The 12,864-nt window shown below is 36.3% G+C and overlaps 1 protein-coding gene across 2 annotated transcripts in view; it reads left to right on the forward strand.

Moving 5' to 3' along the window:
* The window catches only part of LOC127882082 (protein NDRG3-like), a 95,135-nt gene continuing 82,271 nt past the window's right edge, over positions 1-12,864 (forward strand). The window contains exon 1 of one of the 2 annotated variants that reach the window (XM_052430517.1): positions 1-149. The gene's annotated coding sequence lies outside the window, so the exon portion shown is untranslated. The remainder of the gene's footprint in view (positions 150-12,864) is intronic. The other variant, XM_052430519.1, reaches the window with a different exon arrangement.

Here is a 12,864-nt window from a genome sequence, read left to right on the forward strand (position 1 = left end):
CTCTTTTAAGGAAATTGCCTGGGTTAGTTCAGTTTTCACGGAAGTTGTCCGGTTACTAGATTTACCGAAAGCTGTCGATTGATTTGCATATGAAAATATAAACTACGCCATTAACTGCACCGTTTTTCAGACGTATCGTATAAATACAGGTAGATATGGTTTAAACCATTATGTGATTGTATAATTAAACAAAGCAATCTTATTATAGTTCATCTTTTAGCCACGGATTGTCTATTTTAAGATTGCGAATGACGCAGAACAAATTGATTCTAAATTAAAATAATGTGGCTATGCATTCTAACTTTTACTTTTGAAGTTATTTGGATGCAATGTTTGTTGTTTACAAAGTTTTATATTAAAACTTTGCATATGCATGTCTTTATTTGTAGTTCTTATTTCAGAGCCCAGTGTTTGTGAATGACCTTCAAATTCATGGTCAAGTCTAGTTTCATGCTGCCCCCTAGTTCTGGCTACCATAACTTTAAATGTCGCTTTTTATGATTTTTGACTGGCACGACTTTATAGTTATGGACCAACCCCGATAGGAAAGTCCACTAGTCAATATAAATTGCCGCCATCGAGTCTTTTGATGATTTTTGCTTTGGCAGACTCTTGGCGTCAATAGTCCACTCTATCTTTTTAATAGCGAAAGTTTTCCTTCTTTGTCTATATTGATGCGCAAGGAATTTGGTGCGCAACATTCAAGCCCCGATATCAGACAGTTAATATCAACGGATTGCAATAATATTCACATACCTGTGTAGATAATTCATTCCTCAATAATGTTCCGTAAGAATTATGTAATGAATCTTTCAATTTTGCACGCCTGACCAATTTAAATCAACACACTACTCACATTTTCCATTCCAATCGCTGTTCCCGCTGTATACCGCAGGTAGATTTTAATCGATAAAGCAGCCTATTGCACTGTAATGCCTTCTTCTGATTGGTTGATATTTAAATATTTCATAACATGACGAGAGGTCAGTGATTGTATTGTGATTCAAGCAGAAGTTTAACTGAAACAAAGCATGCCTTCTAATTTCAATTCGACGCTATTTGAGGTTAAAATGGACTTCTTAACTAAAACTTTATGTTATTTTGCAATTTTAAGCATATTGATATAATAGCATTAATTGTATTCATTTTTCGTTATAGTTTTTACAGACCGGAGTTTCAGCGTTCAGATTTATTCTGAACGCAAATTATTTCAGCTAGAAAGTCAACCAGAAATTCCCGAAAAGTTGACAGTTAACAAAGACCGTTCCAAAACAGCTTTTAAATGCAGTTGTTGGCCCAAATCAACCACTTGATTGGAAAGATTGACATTTTTCACATTTAACTGATATATTCTTTCACAAAATACTATCTTAAATATTTAAAATGTATCTATTCTGCTCTTACATATCGAGAAAAACAGCGATGTGACAGACTTTCTTGAAATGCGAATCTCCCGAGATTTCACAGTCATATGACGCTATTTCTATTTTTAGTAACAAACCATGTGCTCAAGTGTTTTCAAATTCAGGATGACATTTCCCAGTATTTTAATTATTCTGGCTTATTTTGTAAACAAATTGTAGTGGCAATACAGAGTCAAAGTAAATATTATATAAAACGACCTGATTCACAATGAAATCAGTCTTACAATCCACCAGACGTAAGTTGTTAATCACAAATAATAGATTTCAGAAAACGAAAGTAATGTTTACAATTTCAACATAACATGTCAAGTTCGATCCCAAAGTATCCAAATGAAAACTCATCACGTGACAAAGCGACAATGGCGTCGAAATTGTGAATTTCAGACTGATGAGAGTTATTTTCATCTATTGTAAGATGCATTTGAAACATTTGAACCTTAAAATATTCCTCGATGCAGTAATTTATATTCATTCACCAATATATGTAGAAATGTATCCAAGAAAATGAGCTTTCTTTGATTTATAGCGTGACATTAATATGTTACGACTCTGGTTGACTTTCGATACGGGGTTAGCTTCAGCGTACAGGTATGTCAATACTATATAAACTGTACGCTGAAGTTTCTTTAGCTAGCTGCCCCCCAACAGTTATTGGTTTATTCACAAATAAAATTTCCTCCTCATAAAGCATAGAGTAAACGTGATCGGAAGACTAAATACTGACAAGTCCACAGAATAAAACAATAAATTAGCCGTATTCTTTCCAGGGCTTTCCACAGGCCATTTAACAATCCCTCGCCGGGGCGCTTGAATTTCGAAATCAGAGTCCCCGGGGCGCTTGAAATTTTCCGATCAGTGTATTTTTCAGTAAAAGAAAGTGGAGATTGAAAAAAAGTGTATCAATTTTCCCTGTATTGTCATAGCCAGCTCGTCGTGTCGTGTCTTTCCGCCGTGCGGCGTCCCCTGTGCTAAAACCTTAACATTGGCTCTTAAATCAAAGTGCTTCCACCTACAACTTTGAAACTTTATATGGATATGCACCTTGATGAGTTCTACAGGCCACACCTATTTTTGGGTCACTAGGTCAAGGTCACTGTGACCGCTTTAAAAAAAATTCTGACAATCTTTCATTTATTCAAAACTGCATCCGCAGCCGAGCGTTGGTACCCGTTATGCGGTGCTCTTGTTTACATTTATAAAAAGAAATACCTTGAAAAGATATACAACTGTGGTTGGTATTGAAAGATCAAAAGTTATATTTATAAGATCAAAGATAGCGCATGCCTTTTCTGTGCAGTTCTTAATCATATATCTGTAGATACAGATTATAAAAACACAGGAAGAATGAAAATGAATGAAAACATATCAGTCAACATGCCACACACGAATCATTCGCAGTATTTGTTTTAGTGGTTTGTCGGACATTATTATTTAATTTGATTGTTAACAGTATCGTGAATCATCGTGCTAATGCTTAATAAATTGGTCTATATGGTGGAATATTTATAATTACATTATTCAAATTCAAACTGGAACTCATCATTGAATTGTTGAAAACACATAAGAAACTATAATTGACCATAATACTACCGCTGATCATTTTGTTTAAGATCTTTCTGGTCAAAACAAACTTCAAGTTCACCTAGTTAACGCGAGAGCGTTACATAACGATTCTGTGACTACCCGCGGAACTGACCTTGTTGTCTTGCGGGTAAGAATGCAATGCATTTAAGTGAGCAGTGCTCCGGCTAGGATAAATGGAAGGGCACCCACCCTGCCCTTCCGAAGCCCATCCTGTCCTTTCGGAGCCCTGCCCTGCCCTTTAATTATATATATATTTTTTTAAGACATTATAATTTATAAATCTCTTGTTACATTGTAATTAATGAAATCCTCATTGTAGACATTTTTTTATTTGCATGGTATAATAATTATGAAAATAATATATTCTAACAATAATAAATAACATAAAAATCAATATGCAACGGAATACTACGGCACGCTCGCAAAGTGCACTTTTGACAAAATTCTGCGCGTTGAAAGTGCTCTTTTGACAAAATAGCCCCGCACCTGTCCTTTTCAAATCCTATTTGGAGCACTGAGTGAGGTAAGATTCCACTCGTGTAATGACGGCTTGTTTAAAGCTTTATACACTTACATGTATAATGGTCAATTTCGAAAACAATTTAAAATATTATGGTCTAAGATGGGTCAGGATAGGGAACATCAATACTTATAATTTTATATGATGGAAAACATATGAGTGCACAGAATGCAATACGGTAATAATTACTGAATATGAGAACACTGCCTTTAAGTACAAATGCTCCGTAGCTGTCAAACTTTTAAATATAATGGGGCCGACCCAAACTTTTGAGATTTTGAGAGTTTAGTGTAAAACTGTAGAGATCAAATTGTTTCATGCTGAACACACAGTTGAGGTCGTTGCAAAACGTTGTTTAGTATCCCTTTTTATACCCTATACTTACCAAAAAAAGAAAATCAATTAAATAACATAATTAATGTACATGTAAATGTGAAAACTGTTTGTAGATGCTGTAGATGCACATTTTGTATTTCGAAAAGAGTCGATCCTACCAGCTGGAAATTGTATATTCAAATTCAGTGGACGGTTACAAAGGCCAGCTAAGATGCAAAGCTGGGTTAAACAGCTACGCTGTAAAAATGATGTTATTTGGTGCGTAATGACTCTTAAAAAAGCTAGTGATATATTGTTTAATTGTTTTTAGCTCACCTGAGCACAACGTGCTCATGGTGAGCTTTTGTGGTCGCCTTTTGTCCATCATGCATCGTCCGTTGTGCGGCGTCAACATTTGCCTTGTTAACTCTCTAAAGGCCATATTTATTGTCCAATCTTCATGAACTTTGGTCAGAAGATTGGTCTCAATGATATCTTGGATGAGATCGAAAATGGTTACGTTTGCTTGAAAAACATGGCTGCCAAGGGGCGGGGCGTTTTTCCTTATATGGCTATATGTAAGTATAGTAAAATCTTGTTAACACTCTAGAAACCACATTTATTGTCCAATCTTCATGAAACTTGTTCAAAAGATTCATCCCAATAATATTTTGGACAAATTCGAAAATGGTGCCGGTTGGTTGAAAAACATGGCCGCCAGGACGTGGGCATTTTTCCTTATACGGCTATAGTAAAACCTTGTTAACACTCTAGAGGACACATTTATTTTCTGATCGTCATGAAACTTGCTCAGATGATTTTTCTCTATGATATCTTGGATGAGTTCGAAAATAGTTATGTTTGCTTAAAAAACATGGCTGCCAAGGGGCAGGGCATTTTTCCTTATATGGCTATATATAGCTATAGTAAAATCTTGTTAACACTCTAGAGACCACATTTATTGTCCAATCTTCATGAAACTTGGTCAGCAGATTCATCCCAATGATATCTTGGACGAGTTTGAAAATGACGCCGGTTGGTTGAAAAACATGGCCGCAAGGGGGCGGGGCATTTTTCCTTATATGGCTATAGTAAAACCTTGTTAACACTCTAGAGGACACATTTATTTTCTGATCGTCATGAAACTTGGTCAGAAGATTTGTCCCAATGATATCTTGGATGAGTTTGAAAATGGTAACCTTTGCTTGAAAAACATGGGTTCCAAGGGGCGGGGTATTTTTCGTTATATGGCTTTAATGTGGCTAAAGTAAAATACTGTGAATACTCTAGAGGCCACATTCATTGTTCAATCTTCATGAAACTTGGTCAGAAAATTCCTCTCAATAGTATCTTGGACGAGTTAAAAAATGATGCCCTTTGGTTGAAAAACATGGCCGCAAGGGAGGGCGGGGCATTTTTCCTTAGTAAAACCTTGTTAACACTGTAGAGGCCACATGTATTTTCCGATCTTCATGAAACTTGGTCGAAAGATTTGTCCCAATGATATCTTTGATGAGTTCGAAAATGGTTTTGGTTTCTTTAAAAACATGGCCACCAGGGGGCGGGGCATTTTTTCTTATATGGCTATATATAGCTTTTGTAAAACCTTGTTAACACTCTAGAGGCCACATCTTCATGAAATATGGTCAGGTTTTATTTTGGCCCTATTTTATAGCAGAAATTTGGCTGTATTCCCAATTGCAAAAAGTATACTTTTTCCCCAAAATTTGCTAAAAAATTCCCAATTGGGAAAAAAACGTCAATGCTATCGGCTGTTTCGATTTTTAGCTCACCTGAGCACAACGTGCTTATGGTGAGCTTTTGTGATTGCTTTTTGTCCGTCGTGCGTTGTCCGTCGTGCGTCGTCAACATTTTGTCTTGTGAACACTCTAGAGGCCACATTTATTGTCTGATCTTCATGAAATTTGGTCAGAACATTTGCCCCCATTGATACCTCGACTGAGTTCGTAACTGGGTCATGCTGGGTCAAAAACTAGGTCACTAGGTCAAAAAAAGAAAAACCTTGTGAACACTGTAGAAGTCACATTTGATGCCTAATCTTCATGTAACTTTGTAAAAATGTTTGTCTAAATGGTATGTTGGTTGAGTTCGAAAATGCTTCCAGTCCGTTGAAAAACATGGCTGCCAGGGGGCGGGGCAGTATTCCTTATTTGGCTATAGAGAAACCTTGTGAACACTCTAGAAGACACAATTTTTGCTCAATCATCATGAAACTTGGTCAAAACATTGGTTTTATTGATATCTCGGACAAGTTCGAAAATGGTCCAGATTGGTGAAAAAACATGGCCGCCAGGGGAGAGGCAGTTTTCCTAATTTGGCTATAGTAAAACCTTGTAAACACTCTAGAGGCCACATTTATTTTCCAATGTTCATGAAATTTGGTCGGAAGATTGGTCTCAATGATATCTTGTATGAGTTCGAAAATGGTTACATTTGCTTGAAAAACATGGCTGCCAAGGGGCGGGGCATTTTTCCTTATATGGCTATATATGGCTATAGTAAATTCTTGTTAACACTCTAGAGGCCACATTTATTGTCAGATCTTCATGAAACTTGGTCAGAAGATTCATCCCAATAATATCATGGACGAGTTCAAAAATGATGCTGGTTGGGTAAAAACATGGGTGCCGTGGGGTGGGGCATTTTTCCTTATATGGCTATAGTAAAACCTTGTTAACACTCTAGAGGCCACATTTATTTTCCGATCTTCATGAATCTTGGTCAGAAGATTTGTCCTAATGATATTCGATGAGTTCAAAAATGGTTTCAGTTGCTTAAAAATCATGGCCACCAGGGGGCGGGCCATTTTTCCTAATATGGCTATTTATTATGCTTTAGTTAAAACCATGTTAACACTCTAGAGGTCTGATCATCATGAAACTTTGTCAGATGATTTGTCCCAATGAAATCTAGGATGAGTTCGATAATGGTTCCGTTTGGTGGAAAAACATGGCCGCCAAGGGGGCGTGGCATTTTTCCTTATATAGCTATAGATAAACCTTGTTAACACATTAGAAGCCATTTTTATTCAGTCTTCGAAATTAGCACACGCCCGATCGCCCGTGGCGAGTAAAATTACTGCCGGGCACATACAAAAATTCACGTTTGCGGCCCGCCAGGCATGTAAATTATTGAAGCCAATTGACAGTTTATAAAAAAATCGTAAGCGGTTCTTGATATTTGCCGATCTATTTTTCAATTTTGCGAACAAACACCTTGCCGTAAGTTGAACAACAATGAAATTCGATTGGTTTAACAACACGCACCTGCTTGCACACGTCATCGTTATTTTTTTTGACCGATGCAGTTCGGTCACATTCGGTTCATATCGACGGTTTCTCTTGACATTAACCAAGAAGATGCTTTTTGAATCGATCATTTCAATCAAGTAATACGCTTCCGTTTTTGTCAATGTAAACAAATGTCATTGTCGACATAGAATCAGTATCTTAGGTATGTTGATGGGGCTAAGCCCGATAAAGCACTTCCAAAATAGAAAATTGACAATGATTTAGAGAAAAAGGAAGCCGAGAAATGGTACGAGGACACCAGAGAACGCTCTTTTCAAGAGCACTGGTGTAACGATCGACCGTCTTAATTCTAGTGATGGATTAGATGTAATTGTATTCACTACTATTGAAACAAATGTTCTGCTTGACTATGTGTAGCTTGTAAGTGTTAAAATGTTGTGATTTGTTATAATTTTGGTTAAAAAAGTTTGGGCATGTAAAAAATATGTTGGGCATGTAAAAATTCTTAAGTAACTGGCCCGACTGGCATGTAACTTTCCAAAGCTAATTTCGAAGACTGTTTATTGTACGATCATCATAAAACTTTGTCAGAAGATTTGTCCTTATAATATTTTGGACAAGTTTGAAAATAGTTCCAGTTGCTTGAAAAACATGGCCACCATTGGCCGGGCAATTTTCCTTGTATGGACTTATGAATCTTCATGGAACTTTGTCAGTATATTTGTTTAAATGATATCTTGGATGTGTATGAAAACGTTCATGGTCTGTTGAAAAACGTGGCTGCCAGGGTGTTCACTAGTCATGAAAGTAGGTAATAACATTTTGTTTTAATGACATCTTGGGCTGCACAGAACAGGTCAGTTCCTTTGAATCTCAAAAAGCGGATTCACTGTCATAAACCGATACGGTGTAATTGTACTGTTCTAATTCAAAGAAAAAGACGCAAACAGTTTGTTAAAATTTATTTTGTACGCAAACATCACACAAAAAGCATTTTAATGCAACAAGCTCATACAAAATACAAACATTCAACCTGCTGTGGAGCTCACTTGCTATTACACGCGAACTTTTTTCAGATTCAAACAGTTTCAAACACTTGACCCGCTCCTCTAATGTGATGAACTTACGTTTACCACTCATTGTTATTCCGTAATTTAATATTCCGATTGCTTTTAAAAGTGTTGTGTACGCTAGAAAGCTCTTTTAATGAATGATCCGAAAATGTTATTTTCAAAACTCAATGTTGTAAGTACAATGTACTAATTAGTGGTCATTTAATTAGCAATAATTACTTTAAACATGTCACAAACTCTGACATATTTTCTTTTGAAGATACCCCCACAATTATCCCCGGAAAACAAACCATCTCAACATCTTATTTGTTTACTCGCAGCGAGCCGCTTTTATAATATCAAAGACAATTACCGCTATCAGACGCTTAAATAGACAGACAAATGATGTGCTGTTTTTTTTAATTTCGCGACTTGAGACGACTGACGCCTGACCGTTGATTTTAGGTCAAACATGAATTTCAGAGTGGAATATAGTAGCAGTTGGCCGTTATGGACATGTGGCCGTTAAATTCAAGTGTAATATAGTGTTTTTCGTCGGGGGAATTCCAGACTGACCGTTGTCTGCAGGTGACCAGTAAATTCAGGTGGCCGTTAGGTCAGTTTCGACTGTAGTTTTAAATCCCAATTTATTTTCCCAATTTCTTGAAAATGCAGATAAAATTCCCTATTTCAAAAAAGCTGAAAAAAGCCCTGATGGTCAGAAGATTTGTCTTATTGATCTCTTGGATGGGTTCGAAAATGGTTACGTTTGCTTGATTAACATGGCTGCCAAGGGGCAGGGCATTTTTCCCTATCTGGCTATATATGGCCATAGAGACCACATTTATAGTCTGATCTTCATGAAACTTGGTCAGAAGATTCATCCCAATAATATCTTGGACGAGTTCAAAAATGATGCTGGTTGGTTGAAAAACATGGCCACCACAGGGGCGGGGCATTTTTTTATATATGGCTTAAGTAAAACCTTGTTAACACTCTTGGAGGTCACATTTATTTTCCGATCATCAGGGATTTCAATAGATTTTTAAAACCAGGAGTCAATGACCCCTGGACTGAAATTTTGAGGAGTCAAATTGAAAAATGGTGGGGTCAATTTTGAAGCGTGTTAATTTTGTTTTTGTCTGTATTATTCAATTTTTTAGATAAAAAAAAATGCTCTAAGAGTAACACAATATCTTAAAAATTTATACTGCTTTATTAAATAACAATACCATGAAACACAACATATTTTAATGAATTGGTACATTAAATATACTTCCTTATAGTTATAACACATTTAAGTCTTTTAACACATTTAAGTAATTTAAGATATGTACCGGTAGCACCTTTTCATCACATATTTATCGTCATTATATTATCATCATCCCTATGATAGCTTTTCTTACAAAACACAATCTAAATACATGGAACATTTAGTATATCTATTACTGTTTATCCGAATACTATACATGTCCGAAATATGTACACTTTGGAATGCCTTACCTGTAGTAGTTTTACTTTAATAATCCAAATTTTTCTTGTTGTTTTCGGGTTTAACAAACCTTATCAAATGTTTGTTAAATCCAGTTAATGCTTTCTCCATTATTGAATCCCCATTACTTGCAATTTGAATCGCCAGCTTTGAATTGAACGCGGGTTGAATGTTAAGTCCGCCATTTACAATGTCAAAGGTCATGACGCAGCAATTTAATTCTACTCGGATAATTTATATCTTATCATGAAAATGTGTTTTCTCAATGTTTATGTGTAGTATTATTACTTGTTAGTATAAAAAATGAACTGTGATTCCAGCAGGGCTCGAATTTAACTTTTTGTTCTACTTGCAAAACATTGCGAGCAGCTTTAATACTAACTCGCAAAATCAAAAACATTCTCGCAAGTTTTAGTTTTATATTAAGTACTTTTTTCCACTTTTTATTTCCGTTGTTTTTTTTTAACTCAACGGTTAAGTTTGCTTTATCTTCCGTATTGTTATTTCCGTCTGTGGGCAACAAAAAACTAGTTATTTTTTGCTTCGATGCCATGCCTGTTCAAGTTCAATGAACACGTGTGAGTAATCGACTGTTTCACGTTCTCTGTACCAATACCATCCGCATATCTGTACTATAAGTATATCAGTCTACATAAAAGGTGCGCGCTTAAGCATACGGGTATTCGGAAGTTCTATAAATTGACCTACGATTTAGTGTTCATGACGTCGAGCGATTTAAGCAATATTACTCTTTTTTTCCGCGTAGCTGTATTAAGCCAGCTTTTCACCTTACCTGACCTGTGTAAGTGTCCAATAAAATTCAAATAATATTTCCCGCGGCTAGGTACGAATGAATACTCTTCATTTATTCCATTGGCTGCTTTGAGTATACCACCAGAACATTGGAAACGACTCGTGTTTTTGTAACACTGTTCTACTGCATGAAACAATTTTATCTCTAATGAAAAGGCTTAATAGATAGAACAGTTTTACACTCAATTCTCGACATCAATACAGTTTGTGCGTGCACCTTTTATTTTCATAGAATTACCAGCGCAAAAGCGTTTCTTAAAGGCTATGTTCTCATATTTAGTGCTTACTTTCATATTTGTAAACATGTAAGAGTATAAAGAGCAGTGGAAGCGAGGCCTCACTTTAATGGATTGCATTTCAACCCGAGAGGTATCGAGTTTATATACAGGTCATCACCGGAGTTCGCGACCAGTAAAATAATTGTTATATAATAAAGACGCTATCCGTGAACTAGGTGACCTGGAATTTTCTTTAGACCAGAAATATTATGGTATGTAAATAATAGATTCTTAATGTGTTTTCAACAATACAATGATAAAAATTATTTTTGATTAATTTAACAATAATTATTCCACCATATTGACTAATGTATTAAGCACGAGCGCGATGATTCTCGATATTGTTAATAATCGATTCAAATGGCAATGCACGACAAACAACTGAAACAGGTTTGTTAGAAGAACGCGCCTATAAATAGGGATACTTCACGTGTGGCCGGTTGACTCATATCTTTTAATTTCACTTCCATTCTTCTTTTGGTTTTCTGTTTTGTTTCTATAGGTTTATGACCAGCAATATGTAATCATGTAAAAAAAGCCGCGAAAACTCCGCGTAACATCCCGTACTGCGTGTGATGCAGCTAAGAACTGCACAGAAAGACATTCGCTATCCTTGATCTCATTCATTGAACTATCAACGCCGTATATCTTTTTTAAAGATATTTCTTGTTTCACTATTTCTTTACTCGCAAAAAAATACTAGTGGCTTAAAACTTAACTCGCAATCGGTATTTTTCACTCGCACGTTGCGAGTGTGCGAGTGTTAATTTCGAGCCTTGATTCCAGTTTATATAAGATGGGTGTTACTCGTAATTATTGGTGGATTAACAACTGACAAAACTCGCTGGACTTTGATCTACTATTGGATCTCCGTAATTAATAGACCTTTGATCAATATGGTTTTTACTTTAATTAATTTTGCCGACTTTCTTTAACCGTGCTGTCTGAAAAGTCTGCAAAAAACCTGCACTTATCGGATGGTCAATCAATTATCACGTAATCACTGCTGCTAATTACCCAGTTAGTGGGCACGCACTATTTAGACGGTGACATGTGTATTGGAAGAGATTAGATAAGATAAACAACGCCCGGGGTATTCCCTCGATTATAGACCGAGTTTCAAATACTGAAACATTTATTTCAATTAGGAGCACAGCGGGATTTATTACCATGGAACTCGAGATTTTAACAGACTGACGCATGGGTCAAATTTTCGACGCATCAAAATGACCCACAGCAGAAAAAAGGTTTGCGTCAAAAATGAGTCATTTTTAATTTGCTCGCGTCAAAACGCAGGATTCTGCGTCTATTGAAATCCCTGGATCATCATGAAAGATGGTCAGAAGATTTGTCCCAATGATATCTTGGATGAGTTTGAAAATGGTTTTGGTTGCTTTAAAAACATGGCCACCAGGGGTGGGGCATTTTCCCTTATGTGACTATATGATGGCTATTGTAAAACCTTGTTAACACTCTAGAGGCCACATTTATTGTCCAATCTTCATGAAACTTGGTCAGAAGATTTGTCCCAATAATATCTTGTTGTCTCAGGTGAGCGACTTTGGGCCTTTCAGGCCCTATTGTTTAAACGATTGTTGTTGCACTTTGAGTTACCTTCTTAGATATGTTTAATCCCAACTTGATCGATTTCCAGGCCAATTTTTTTGCCGGGTCTTCATGAAACTTGGTCAGAAGATTTTTCTTAATGATATCTTAAATGAGTGTGAAAATGGTTCCGTTTGGTTGAAAAACTTGGCTTCCAATCGATGGGGCCTTTTTTCTGATATGTCTAAAAAAAACTTGTTAATACTCTAGAAGCCACAATGAGATTTATGGCCCAATCTTCATGAAATTTGGTCACAGGATGTGTCCCCATGATATCCATGACGACTTGTTGAGTCCGAAAATGGTTCCGGTTTGTTGGCAATGGCCGTCAGGGGTAGGGGGCAATAATCTATAGATTCATAAATACAAGATTTAAACATAGCCTCAGATGAGCCACCATGGGCCCCTGACCCTCTTTTTCAAAATTGAGTTTATTTTAAAAATTGGATTTAAGTACTTGACACAATGGTAATACAACTAAGATATGTACTTAATGCACTGGAACTAAT

Source organism: Dreissena polymorpha, chromosome 5, assembly GCF_020536995.1.
Source record: "Dreissena polymorpha isolate Duluth1 chromosome 5, UMN_Dpol_1.0, whole genome shotgun sequence".
In the NCBI taxonomy this organism is placed as follows: domain Eukaryota; kingdom Metazoa; phylum Mollusca; class Bivalvia; order Myida; family Dreissenidae; genus Dreissena; species Dreissena polymorpha.